Source organism: Fundulus heteroclitus, chromosome 19 (genome assembly GCF_011125445.2).
Source record: "Fundulus heteroclitus isolate FHET01 chromosome 19, MU-UCD_Fhet_4.1, whole genome shotgun sequence".
Lineage (NCBI taxonomy): Eukaryota > Metazoa > Chordata > Actinopteri > Cyprinodontiformes > Fundulidae > Fundulus > Fundulus heteroclitus.
Window position 1 is genome coordinate 23,616,834 of NC_046379.1, and position 12,396 is coordinate 23,629,229.

Sequence of the window (12,396 nt, forward strand, 5' to 3'; positions counted from 1 at the left end):
ATACAGAGCCTTGCAAAGATATTCACCCCTGGCATTTTTTATTTTTTGTTGTTGCACAACCTGGAATTAGAATAGATCGTTTGAGAGTTTACACCATTTCATTTATAGAACATTATTTGTATTGTGAAGTAAACAATTAACAGGAGAAGATATCGGAAAACTTGAGCGTGCATAACTGTTCACCCCCCTAATATCAGCACTTTGTACGGCGAGCTTCATTTCCAGCTGCAAATGGCTGTGGATCCGTCTCTAGGAGCACACCTTGCTTCTGGGATTTTTGTCCATTCCTCAAGACTAAACTGCTCCGGCTCCTTTATGTTAGATGGTTTTCACTTGTGGACAGCGACCTTTAAATCTAACCACAGAATCTCAACTGGAATGAGATCTGGGCTTTGACTAGGTCAGGGGCCTGCAACCTTTACAGTCTAAAGAGGCATTTTGCCTACAGTCCACTTGAATTAAACTCGTTCAGAGCTGCAAATGTTGCCTGGCCTTTTGAAAAAAAAGGCAAGTTATAATTTTCGATAAAGATCTACTGTAGGAAATATGTTGCTATCGTTAAAGAAACGCCCTTTTATGTCTGTTTTGAGGTTTAAAAAAAGAGGATGGATGGGATGTTGATATTTGTGAATAATAATGATAAAAAGATCATAGTTTCCAACATAATGAAAAAAATATTTATTTAAAATTAAATATTACTGGCACTTTTAGCATCATTCTGTTGTGAAATTAAAAGCAATTATTCCAAGAAATAAAATGCTAAAACCTGCATTTATTATCATTATTACATTTAAATATCATAATAAAAACATAATTTTGTAGCCAAAGTTTTTAAGAGCTACTGTGGAAGGAGCCACAAGTTGCAGACCCCTGGACTAGGCCATTCCAACACATCTAAATGTTTCCCCTCAAACCACTCCAGCTCCAGTGTTGCTTAACCAATGTGCTTCGGGTCATTGTCCCGCTGGAAGGTGAACCTCCGTCTCAGTCTCAGATCACAGGCAGACTGAGCAGAGGTTTTGCTCAAGGATAATCCTGCATTTAGCATCATCCATCTTTCCCTGAACTCAGATCAGTTTCCCCGTCCCTGCTGCTGAAAAGCATCCCCCCAGCATGATGCTGCCACCACCATGTTTCACTGTGGGGCTGGTGTTCTTAGGGTGATGAGATGTGTTGGGTTTATGCCAGACAGTGGTTTCTTTAATGGCAGAAAAGTTAAATTTAACCTCATCTGACCAGAGCACCTGTGTGCCTTTTGACAAACTCAAAATTTGCCGTCTTATTTTTAACTCTAAGTGATGGCTTATTTTCTGGCCACTCTTCCATAAAGCCCAGCTCTACGGAGTGTACTGCCTATTGTGGTCCTCTGGACAGATGCTCCAGTCTCTGCTGTGGAGCTCTAGAGCTCCTTCAGGGTGACCTTCAGCCTCTCTGCTTCCTCTCTTTGCCCGGTCTGTGAGTTCTGGTGGGCGGTCCTCTCTTGGCAGGTTTGTTGTGGCACCATGTGATTTCCATTTAAAGGTGATGGATTTGTTGGTGCTTTTTTATAACCCCAACCCCACCTCTTCATGTAATGACACATCTTGCTTAGTGGCTTCGCAGCCTCAGGGGCCTTTCAGAAAAGATGTGTTTATACTGACAGGTCACGTGACACACAGGTGGGCTACTTTCACTAATCATAGGACTTTTGAAGGTAATTGGTTACATTAGGGGTGGATACATATGCCAGGTCTTAATTTTTTTCTATCCTTCATAATATATATATAAATATATAAATGGTGACCTGGCCAGTGTGCGCCTCGCTTCATGCCCAGTGACCGCTGAAGTGGATGGCTGGATGAATTCCTTGTTTCAATTCACCAGCTGAGACTATTTGTTGCTGATCCATCAAATTAAAAAAAATTACATTACAGGTTGGAATGTAACAAAACTGGGGGGGGGGGGAGCCAAGGTGGGTGAATACTTTTGCAAGGCACTGTAGTCTCCTGTATGAGTGGCTTTCCAGTACATGTCGATAGACACACCCACGTCTTCAGACACAGAACCCATCTCCCTCCTGAACAATATTATGTGGTGTTTATACAAGGGATTGCTGTATTGGAACACCCAATCCTGTCCAAAGCCTCTGTCAGATCATCCTTTCGTTCAGTGATCTGCACGTGTTTATCACCTTGAGGTCAAGCCACCAATATTGCACCCCTGATCCACCTTGGGAGGTGGACACAAACCCATGACCACAATGAAATGTAAGGTGTAATACAGGGTTGTGGAGCAAGTGAGAAAGAGTACAAGCAGCACCGTCTCCAGGGGAGGAGACCTGTTAGCACCCAGTGTCCGTCTGATCTGAGATCACAATACGTTGATCGGCAGAAACTGATTTGCACAAAAAGCATGCAACAAGTTTGCATGTATCTAAAGCAAATCCCCCTGATTCTGCAGCCCCAGCTGCATGATCCGAGAGTGCATAAGATCTGTGATCTCAGCGGATCAACTTGAATGATGCGTCACGTTTTTTTGGTCAGGGCTAATATCAAACTCATCTCAGTGCAGGCAGTGATACTGGTGCTCCAGCAGTTTTTGGTCTAAGCTGGCTTGAGCATTGGTTACTGAACTTTCTTACCGATTTCTTTTCATCCAAGGGAGACAGTTTGAGTCAGATGGTTAAAATTAGATTAAGTAGATTGCTGCAGCAGGTCAAGGATTCCAACCACAGACCAATACTCTTTTAGTCACAGAGAAAAACAGGCTAATATTAGATTTCTGGAACAGCATCTCCAAAGTGGTGACCTTTAAAGTAGAGTGTGATAAAAACAATTACAAATATACATACTGCCTTTTCAAAAGCATTTGATTATACCACTCATCTGACCTTGAACTATATTCCATTCTTCGCAGACGGTTTATTATGATGTCAACCCATCCTTTGCTGCTTCAGCATCTTTTTTTTTTAGAAGTGTCAATATAGGAATACTTTACCATTCTTTCCAAAGCCCATTTATAAGGTCAGACACTGCTGTTGGACGAGAAGGCCTTTTCTCTAATTCATCCCAAAGGTTTTTTTGTTCTGGGTCTGGATTCTCTCGCACCAAACTTGTACATCCACGTCTTTTTAGACCGTGCTTTGTGCATTAATGTGCTCCTGAACTTTATGCTGCACACAATGCAGTTAGTCTCGTTCCCCTAGCATCTATCAACCACTGACTTGGTCACTGGAAAACCAGACAGAGAGGCACATTTCATCACTCCAGAAAACTCGTGTCCGGTGTTATGGAGTCCAGTGGCGGGAAGCTTTGCACCACGACATCTAACACCTTGCATTGCTTTTGTGGGCGACCTGCTCAATGGGAAGAGTATTCTGTGTAGGTTTGACTCACATAGGGGTACATTTGAAGCTGAACGCATGTCCTATTAAATGTGCTTCAGAATACAGAAACTATGTATGCTTGCGGATATGATGGTAAGTACGTGAGAGGGAATTGCCAGATCCAATTTCTTGTTAGAAGTCTCACTACAAATTGCATCAGAGAAACATCTTTCATTTCACGCAAAGTCAAATCCATCTTTCCAAAGATTTACTGCGATTAGCCTCCATTTACGAGGGGGTAAGACAATTACTGCTCCCATGTCCTTATTTGCCACATTATGCACCTCCTCTGGGCAACCCAAGGTGTGGCAGTGAATATTTCAGGAAGTCCAAATGGATCTTACTCCTGAGCCTTGCAAATCCAAACGATGTGGCTTTGATTCCAGGTTCTTCTATAACAAAATATTGAAGGGCCCAGGGGCAAGGCATTTGTCCCCCCCCCCCCCCCCCCCCAATTACCAGCCGTTCTGCACGTTGATGCATGAATGTGAGTGTGACTCGTTGAAGGTGGCTCTCGTGTAAAACTGTTTGAATGGTCAATATGAATAGAGAAGCGCTATATAAATTCAGTCCAGTTACTATTCACTTGACATATGGGGTGGATGCAGCTCCATGACCAAATATCCTCCACCCATGAAGCTCTCCATGTTTCTGAGCTACTCTGAAGGCTGCAAGAGGTTTCAGGGTCTGTAACTACTGACTCTGCAGATAGTAAATGGCTTCATAGTCCATTAGCAGTGGTGGGACCATCTGAATTCAATGGTTTGGAAAGGGAATGCTTTTAGCAATATAGTTTATCTACGGGCAGTTCAAGTCAAATTTATTTATACAGCCCATTTAAAAACAGCAACCTGATACCAAAGTGCAGAATAATAAAAACTAATTCTGTAATGCGAATTTAAGAAAAGGAAACTGATTTTTGTTAGAGGAAAAGCACAGATAAAACACATTTTATTTACAGCTATTTCAGTTTATGAGGTTATCTTAGGCTATTTTAATGAAAAGAGGTGTCTTTTATACCAATTTCTCAGTTGCAAATCATTTGTGGGCATATTGTCATGTACAGTTCTGTTATGGTCCTCCAGTTTATGTCTAGAGCTTAACTGTGGTGTTCTAACTTCATTTAAAACACAAAAAAAAAAAAAAGATTGTTCCGAGACATTGCGTTAATGCACACCTGAATGCTTTAGAAAAGGCACCGAAAAAACTCCAGTTTTCATACTAAAATTCTTGCTGATTTCAGAGAAGTGAGTATATGATAAAGATGACATAACCAACCCACATGTCATGTCGCGGCATGGATTTAGGGCTCTCTAGAGGTGGAGTGACTTGAAGTTGCTTCATCCTGGGAGCTGTTGTGACTGTAATGCTACTAACATGATTGATTTTTACTGGTCTTGTCGAGTTGTGACTCTTTGGACGATGAGGTTGATTTGATTTCAGAGAGCATTAGAAGCTTCATGCATCAGACATCAGGAGGTATCATGTGTTCTTTTCATGCAGTTATATCACGCTGGAAAATGCAGCCGGTTCCATCTGTTAGCCGAATGGCCAGTCGTGAACTGGAATATCAAGAGGAGAATATCACATCAGACCAATAAAAAAACAACGTTGTAGTACAGAAATGTGAGCCTAATGAACAGTATGTTTAAATACCTGCTTAAAGGTTATTATTTTCAAAACGTACTTAGAATCTGGCAAATGAGCCTCATTGGAATACATATTACAATTTATGGAAGCTGGCTGTGTTTGACTAATCAATACAATTGTGTAATGTTAGCAGAATTATTTTAGAACATGGAAAATGTCAAAGATTTTTAAGATAAGCAAGGCTTTCTCGGACAAATGCAAATCAACTGACCAGTCAAACTGTTCAGCCAAACAGATGTAATGTGATTTAGAGATTGCAATGGAGCCTGTGGGCAAAATGCTGTATATCATGAGCAGTGGGAGCAGTCTGACATGTTATAAAAACTTCACTGGAACAACTTGACCTTCTAATTTATTATAACAAGCTTTCAAACACATGTATTCCCCCTTTTTATTAAATTGCAGTTTTGCTGACATTTGGAGAGTTTGCTTCCATGGACTACTTATTCAAAATTGTTGCTTAAAGATGAGGTTGCGACCCAAAACTGTGAGGTACTTGGATGGATGCAGTGTGATAAAGCTTTACAGTACAGCCTGTGCAGCCTATTTACTGTGTGATCTGGATTATATGTTCAAATCTGCATGACAAGAATTAAGCTACATAGTCTTTATACCTTTAAAGCAGAAGTTTCTAATTTTTTTGCCACAGGGGTCAAAATTGTCAAGTTGCAAGTAGTTGTGGGCCACAATATTTGAGAGGACATTTAGTAATTCATAGTAAATTTAGAAACTATTTTATTGTAACAATTTTCAATTTTACTAGCTTAAAAATAAATCAATGCAGATTTGAAAAAGTTCTTGCATATGTTTTCTGAATAACAAGAAAGGGATACATGTCCCCCTGTTTTCAAAAGATCTTGCTTTATTTAACCAGGTTTGATAGACGGATTGGCCCAAGTCTGCTTTTAAGTGAAAAATCACTGGATATTTGCGGTTTTGTTAACTATTAAATTCAATTTAATTTGATAAAAGATGAATTGTGCTTTTCATTTTAGAATGGTTTTAATATGGCAGATTCTTTTTAAAAGATCTGTCCTTTGTGAAAAAATTAAGTGTCTGAATCAAACTACCTGGGCTGGTGAACAAAATTTGTGCCAGTCCCAAATTACGGTCCAGGGGATGCACAAAATCATTTTGAGGGCCGTAAATGGCCCCCGGGTTGCACTTTGGCCAGCCCTGCCTTGCAACTTAATCAGTTTGAAGACAGGCTCACAGAAAAAGACTCCGAGCTCCTTTCAGGAAGATTTATCTGACGATCTGTGGACTGATTGGTTAATTAGTTAGTTAAGTAATAAATCTCAAGATGTCTGTATATAGTGTATATTGATGGGTATGGTATTGTGGATGGGACAGTGAGTTGAAAAAAGTATTCATGTCTCCTAAACTTATTCACATTTTGTCAGGTTCCAGTCATAAACTTCTATGTATTTTAAAGGGATTCCACGTGATCCGACCAACACACTGTAGCTGAAAGAAAATAATACATGGTTTGTAAAATTCTTCAGCTCATTCTGAAAAGTGTGGCATCTATGCGAGACCATATTTAGTAGAATGACATTGAGGCTGTATGTTTAGAGGAGTTCCCCTGCTGGAAGGGGAACCCAGTTTCCAATCGTTTGCAGCCTTTAACAGATTTACTGTTTCCACCTTGCCATCAACTCTGAGCACCATCCCTGCCTCTGCTAAAGAAAGACATCCTGACAGCATGATGCCACCACCATGTCTAACAGCAGGGATGAGGTGTTCAGGGGGATCTTCACTGTTTTCCACCACACTTCATTTTTTGTAGACAGTTAAAAAAGTTCAGTTTCGGTCTCATCTGACCACAGAACCCTCATAGATCGCTCTGATTAATGCTCCTTACCCAGCGTGTCAGTTTAGATTGGTCTTTATGATGCTGTTTGTTCACTGTTGTTCTCTTAAAAAACTTCTGGGGCCTTCACAGAACCACTGGATTCGTACTGAGACAAGGGTTCAAACAAATAGACTGCATTATTGAATAGGCAAGGCAAATTTATTTATATAGCACATTTCAGTATAAAGACATTGCAAAGTGCTTTACATGACTAAAATACAGGAAAATAAAACAGAATAAAAGCAAGAAGGAATAAAATTTAGAAACAAAATAGAACATGGAAAAATAGAAACTAAAAGCAAACAATAAAAACAGTTTAACTAGAACAGTCGAAGGCAATCCTGAACAAATGTGTTTTTAATCTTGATTTAAAAGAAATCAGACTTTCAGCACTTTTACCGTTTTCTGGAAGTTTGTTCTAGATAAGTGGAGCATAGGAACTAAATGCTGCTTCTCCGTGTTTGGTTCTGGTTCTGGTTCTGGTTCTGCAGAGCAGGCTGGAGCCAGAAGACCTTAGTGGTCTGGAGGGTTGATACACTGATAACAAGTCTGTGATGTATTTAGGTGCTAAGCCATTCAGTGATTTATAGACTAACAGAAGTATATTAAAGTCTATTCTCTGAGATACAAAGAGCCAGTGTAAGGACTTTAGAACTGGGGTGATGTGCTCTACTTTCTTAGCCTTAGTGAGGACGCAGCCTGCAGCATTCTGGATGACTCCTGAAGGCAATTGGCTTTTAACTGGATTTATTTTAGCAAGAATATGATTGAATACAAATGTATGGCACATTTTTCTCATTTTCATTTGTTAAAAAAGATGGAAAAGCATATTATTACCCCTTCATAATCAAACAAAATACAACAGAGGGTTCCAGTTGTATCATAAAAGAAATGAATCAACAATAAATCTTGGGGTTTAAAATCTTCTGCAAGAGGTAAGATATAAAACCATTCTCCAAAGTTAAATGCAAAACGCAAGCAAGATTGCCCATATTTCCGAAGCTAATGGACCCATATAAAAAAACAAAAACTTCATTTATTTAGTGCATGACTGAGACCAAACGGTCACTTTGTGTGACTTTTTAAGCTCAGACATAATGGAAATGCTTCCTAAAAGCACGCCAGGAAGAGAAATCCCATTAAACATGAACAAAGTGCTGAGTAATAAATATTTAACTTAATTTACATTTTTGTCTCTCTGTGCTTGGAAAGACTTTGTCGCTGGTGGATGACTTTTGATATATTTCTGCTCTTTGCACAGTGTTTTTACTTTGATCATGAACGAGGGAAACAAGCAGCTCAGGCTTTTTGGGGCTCAGTCTTGCATAACTGAGAAGATGACCAGGGATGCTGAATTTTTCCATACACATCGTGTTTACATAACCCTGCAGCCCCCTCCTGGCACTGATTTTTAAACGTTTTACTCCGTCAACAAAACCAAAAAAAAGGATTAGATACGTGGTGATTAGTTTAGGAATATTCCATCATTTATGCCTGTCTACTGTTAATACAATTTGATTTTCTTCGTAGTATTTTTCCTCTTTATTTTTAGAGGACCTAACTTGATACAAAGCAATGCAGTTTGTAGTTTAACTGCTCGGTTTTATGTAACTTTGTAGCAGAATGCTTAAAATATCATATGACATCAATTTAATCACTTTTTACTCTGTTAATGGACCAGCAAAAAAATGCATGGAAAATGATGCATGACATGCATCGCTGTTGATCTATAGTGAAGCTTTACAGCAGCGGATACAACAAAAGTAAAACATAGCACAGGTCCCCTTAAAACAAGAGCAGCCGTGTCACCTAAAGCACAACAAAGGGAGACCTTGGGAAATCAGAGGGAAAGATCTCCAAACTCATGACAGGCATTCATGTTAATCCGATCAGATGCTCCGAGACACTGATGCTGTTATGTGAACCTCATTAGGGAGTTAATAAGTCGAATAATTAGAGTCACAACTCTGGTTAACTGGAAACAGCTGATGTTTTCTCCAGCGAGAGCAGCGGCCTAACTGCTGAGGCCTGACGAAACCTAATCCAATAAAAACACACAAGGGGGTCTGAGCGAGTCGGGCCGCATGTGCGTGCATGCGCCTGCTACCTGGTCGTTTCACAGGATCCACTTCCAGTGTGAGAACCCCATTGTTAACTAGCGGCCCAGTCCCTTTTAGGCCTGGCAGTGGACATGAAATTAGATTAGAAACCGTGAATGTCAGAAGAGTTTTGAGATTATCACGGCTTGACTGTAAACGTCTGCGAGAGAAAAAAAGGCAGCAGAAAATGACATTTATTACATTTGCACAGTGGGGAGTGTGTAAAAAAATCAAAGCATCAAACAGGAGCACTTGCAGTGTTATTTTTAGGACAACAGGCAAGGAACTTGTCTGACCTATGTTTGAGATCTCTCTGATTAAGTAATCACATCTGCTCGGTGAAAAGAAGATGCGACTTGCTTCCAAAATATCTTTCTGGCAAAGATGTCATGGCAATTTGGTCCCAGGGGGGGTAATGGGCTGCATAGATTGGACTTAGATCTTCCTTCTGTCTGGCTTTGAACCCAGAAGATTACCATCCTTCAGATCAGGATGTACTTTGGGTCTGTTCGCAGAAAACTGTTACCCAGTATCAGCATCAGCTCCGTTCGATGTAAACGCCCAACGAGCGGTGAGGACGGCGCGAAAAGACTGAGAGACTTTTATTTTGCCTTTTTATTTTATTATTATTTGGGCCGTTCACATGTGAACATCATGACTGGCAATCAAAGAAACCTAAAGAAGTCGGAAACTCAAGTTTATTGATTTAGGTAAAATCAGAACCAGCTGACTGAGGAGAGAAAACACAATTTAGACTTTTGGCTTGCTATGTTTGCGGCGCTCAGTTTGGAGACGGAGGAAGAAGCTATCAGGAATGAAAACAAGTGAAGAAATCTTTTTCACTTGCTTGGTTGAAAACCAAAATGCATGAGTCCATGTATGACATGTGGAGTGCAATTACTATTTTGACATTATGGTTTTAGAATGTGTGTCCTTTGATTTCATTGTGTTCCTTTGATTTATTGTCTGTTTTCTATTCATCTCAAATGACATTAAATTGTTTGTTTGCATGTTGGTCTCTTGGAGGGTTAGAATGTGTATTTCACTGCTGAGCACTGTTTCTTCTTGCCCTTTAAATTAGACACATATCAAATATTCCAATTAAAAACCTCTCGCTATATTAAAGCTCTAATGCCCCTAACCTTCCTCCTTGGAAAACACTTCCTGAAACTGAATGAACGCTTTTGTTGCCATCTAGTGGCTGTCGGTGTCATTTGTTTTCCTGTTTTCTCTGGAAATGTTCTTGATTTTTAAACATCTGGCGCTTTAATTCATCTTTAATTCAAGGTCTTTAATATATAAAGGTCTTATGTTGAAATTTGCTCAAAGATGTCTCTTGATTGAAGACCAAGCTAAGGAAAATGCATAAATTTGACAAAATGGCTTGCAAATGTGACTAGAATTAGTACGATAGACCAACTAGTAGTGTAGAGTGTAGTGCTGGATTGTGATGAGGGAAGAAAGAAATGTATTTTCTCAAAGGTGTGGCATGTATTCGTGTTTCTCTGCCTTTACCATCCCTAAAATAAGATTCAGGGCAACCAATTTCTGCCAGAGGGCAGAGTCCTGATCACTTGATTGATCCGTTTTCTGAAAATGAAAGAATGTTTCACAATTGCTTGCCTGCGGAGACATGGCGGTCGACCTAAACTGACATGTAGGGCAAGGAGAAATGAAGACAAGAGGCTGTGAACTCTGAAGGCGCTGCAGCCACAGATCCATATACTGGGTTCTGTGGTCAGATGAGACCAAGATTTAAGTTTTTGTGGTGGAAAACTAGTACTGGAGTCTGGAGATCACCCTGGACACACCATGCCCACTCTGTGACACAGTGGTGGCAGCATCAGAAGAAGTCCTGAATCCATTGTTCATGTGGAAGGCAGCGCGTGAAAGCGATGGGTTAGATGAGATCACGGCTGAACTTTATTGGCGTACATGCCGAACATTATCTGTGGCGGAAACCTAACACCACACATCAGTCTAAACACACCACTCCTGCAAGTGAAACCTGGCGGCAGCAGCATTTCGCTGTGGTGGTGGGAAGTGGAGGGGGGGGGGGATGTCAGAGTCGATGGGAAGGTGGATACGGTTATCTGTTAGAGGCTGACAAAGACTTGAGAGTAAAAGAGTTGAGAACAGCCACCCTACACACACGGAGACCGCAGAGCTTCAAAGGAAGGATTTACTTCGCAGGAAATCGTGTGAAAATGGCCTAGTCAAAGTCCAGACCTAGATACAACTGAGAATTTTTGTCATTGTTACAGACGCTCTCCATCCCACTCTGACCGAGCTTATTTACAATAAATAAATAAATATATAAAAACACTGATATTTCACTCTAGCTGTGCAAAGCTGATAGAGACTTACCTCAAACGACCTGCAGCTATAATTGCAGCAAAGGTGGATTCTACAAAATATTGACATGGACTGATTAGAAATCCCCGCCGCACTCCCCAGGTTTCATTTGTAAAAGTGAGAATCATCATATATCAGTTTCCATTCGCCGCAAAACTAGCTGCCCTGCCTTAGTCTAACGCACAACGATGGGTGCGAATACTTTGCCTAGGCGCCCTCCCTGGACCAGGCGAGTGGACCGCCAGACGGAACAGAGAGGTCGGATGCTTTTGCTGTGGTTTCGCGGGGGATTCCTCAACCAGCGGTGGTTTTTCATTCATGCTGCTCGGCTTTCTTTATAGGAACCCGGAGTCAGGCAAGCAACAACAGAGCGTGAGCGTCTGCAGCCGAGTGACTCTGCAATAAAAATCCCCTTTGAGGAACAAGTCGAGTGTGACTCAGACTCACAGGGTGCGGTGGAAATAGCTCATTATGCGGATCCATGAGCCTGTCATTGGAAATAACCCTATCACCATGCCTCCCACACACGCGCTAAAGCCTTCCCCCAGTTTCCCCCTTTTTTTTGCTTCCAATTCAGCTTTTTATTTCCTTGCAGCTCTCTCGGGGCAGTTGCACTGTGAGCAACGGTGAGAGCTACAGTGCAGTCAGGGTGACATTCAGCTAAATCTGAAGCTTTTAGCACAGAAACACCAATATCAGAACGACAAAAAACGTCACTGCTTCTCCCCAAGTTTGAGCCTTTAGGTCACACCCCTTGAGGAGATTAAATATCTGAAACACTTCCTGTTTCCCTTTCCCGAAATGTTGCTGGTGTCCCGGATCAAGCTCCGTTTTAACCTGCGAGTGAAACGGGACAGAAATGCACTTTCTGGATAATGTCATGCGCTTTCACCCAAAAAGAAGAATGTAGACTATCATAACATCAGGCGTCCTTGTGATAAAATCCTGGCGAGGCCGGCCTTCATTTTTACTGTCTTTCCATGTGACGCCAGAGGAATGCAGAAAGTTTTGTTTCTAATGGCCATTCCTCTTAAACAAGTGTATCTGCGATGATGGTTAGCATTACAGCGAAG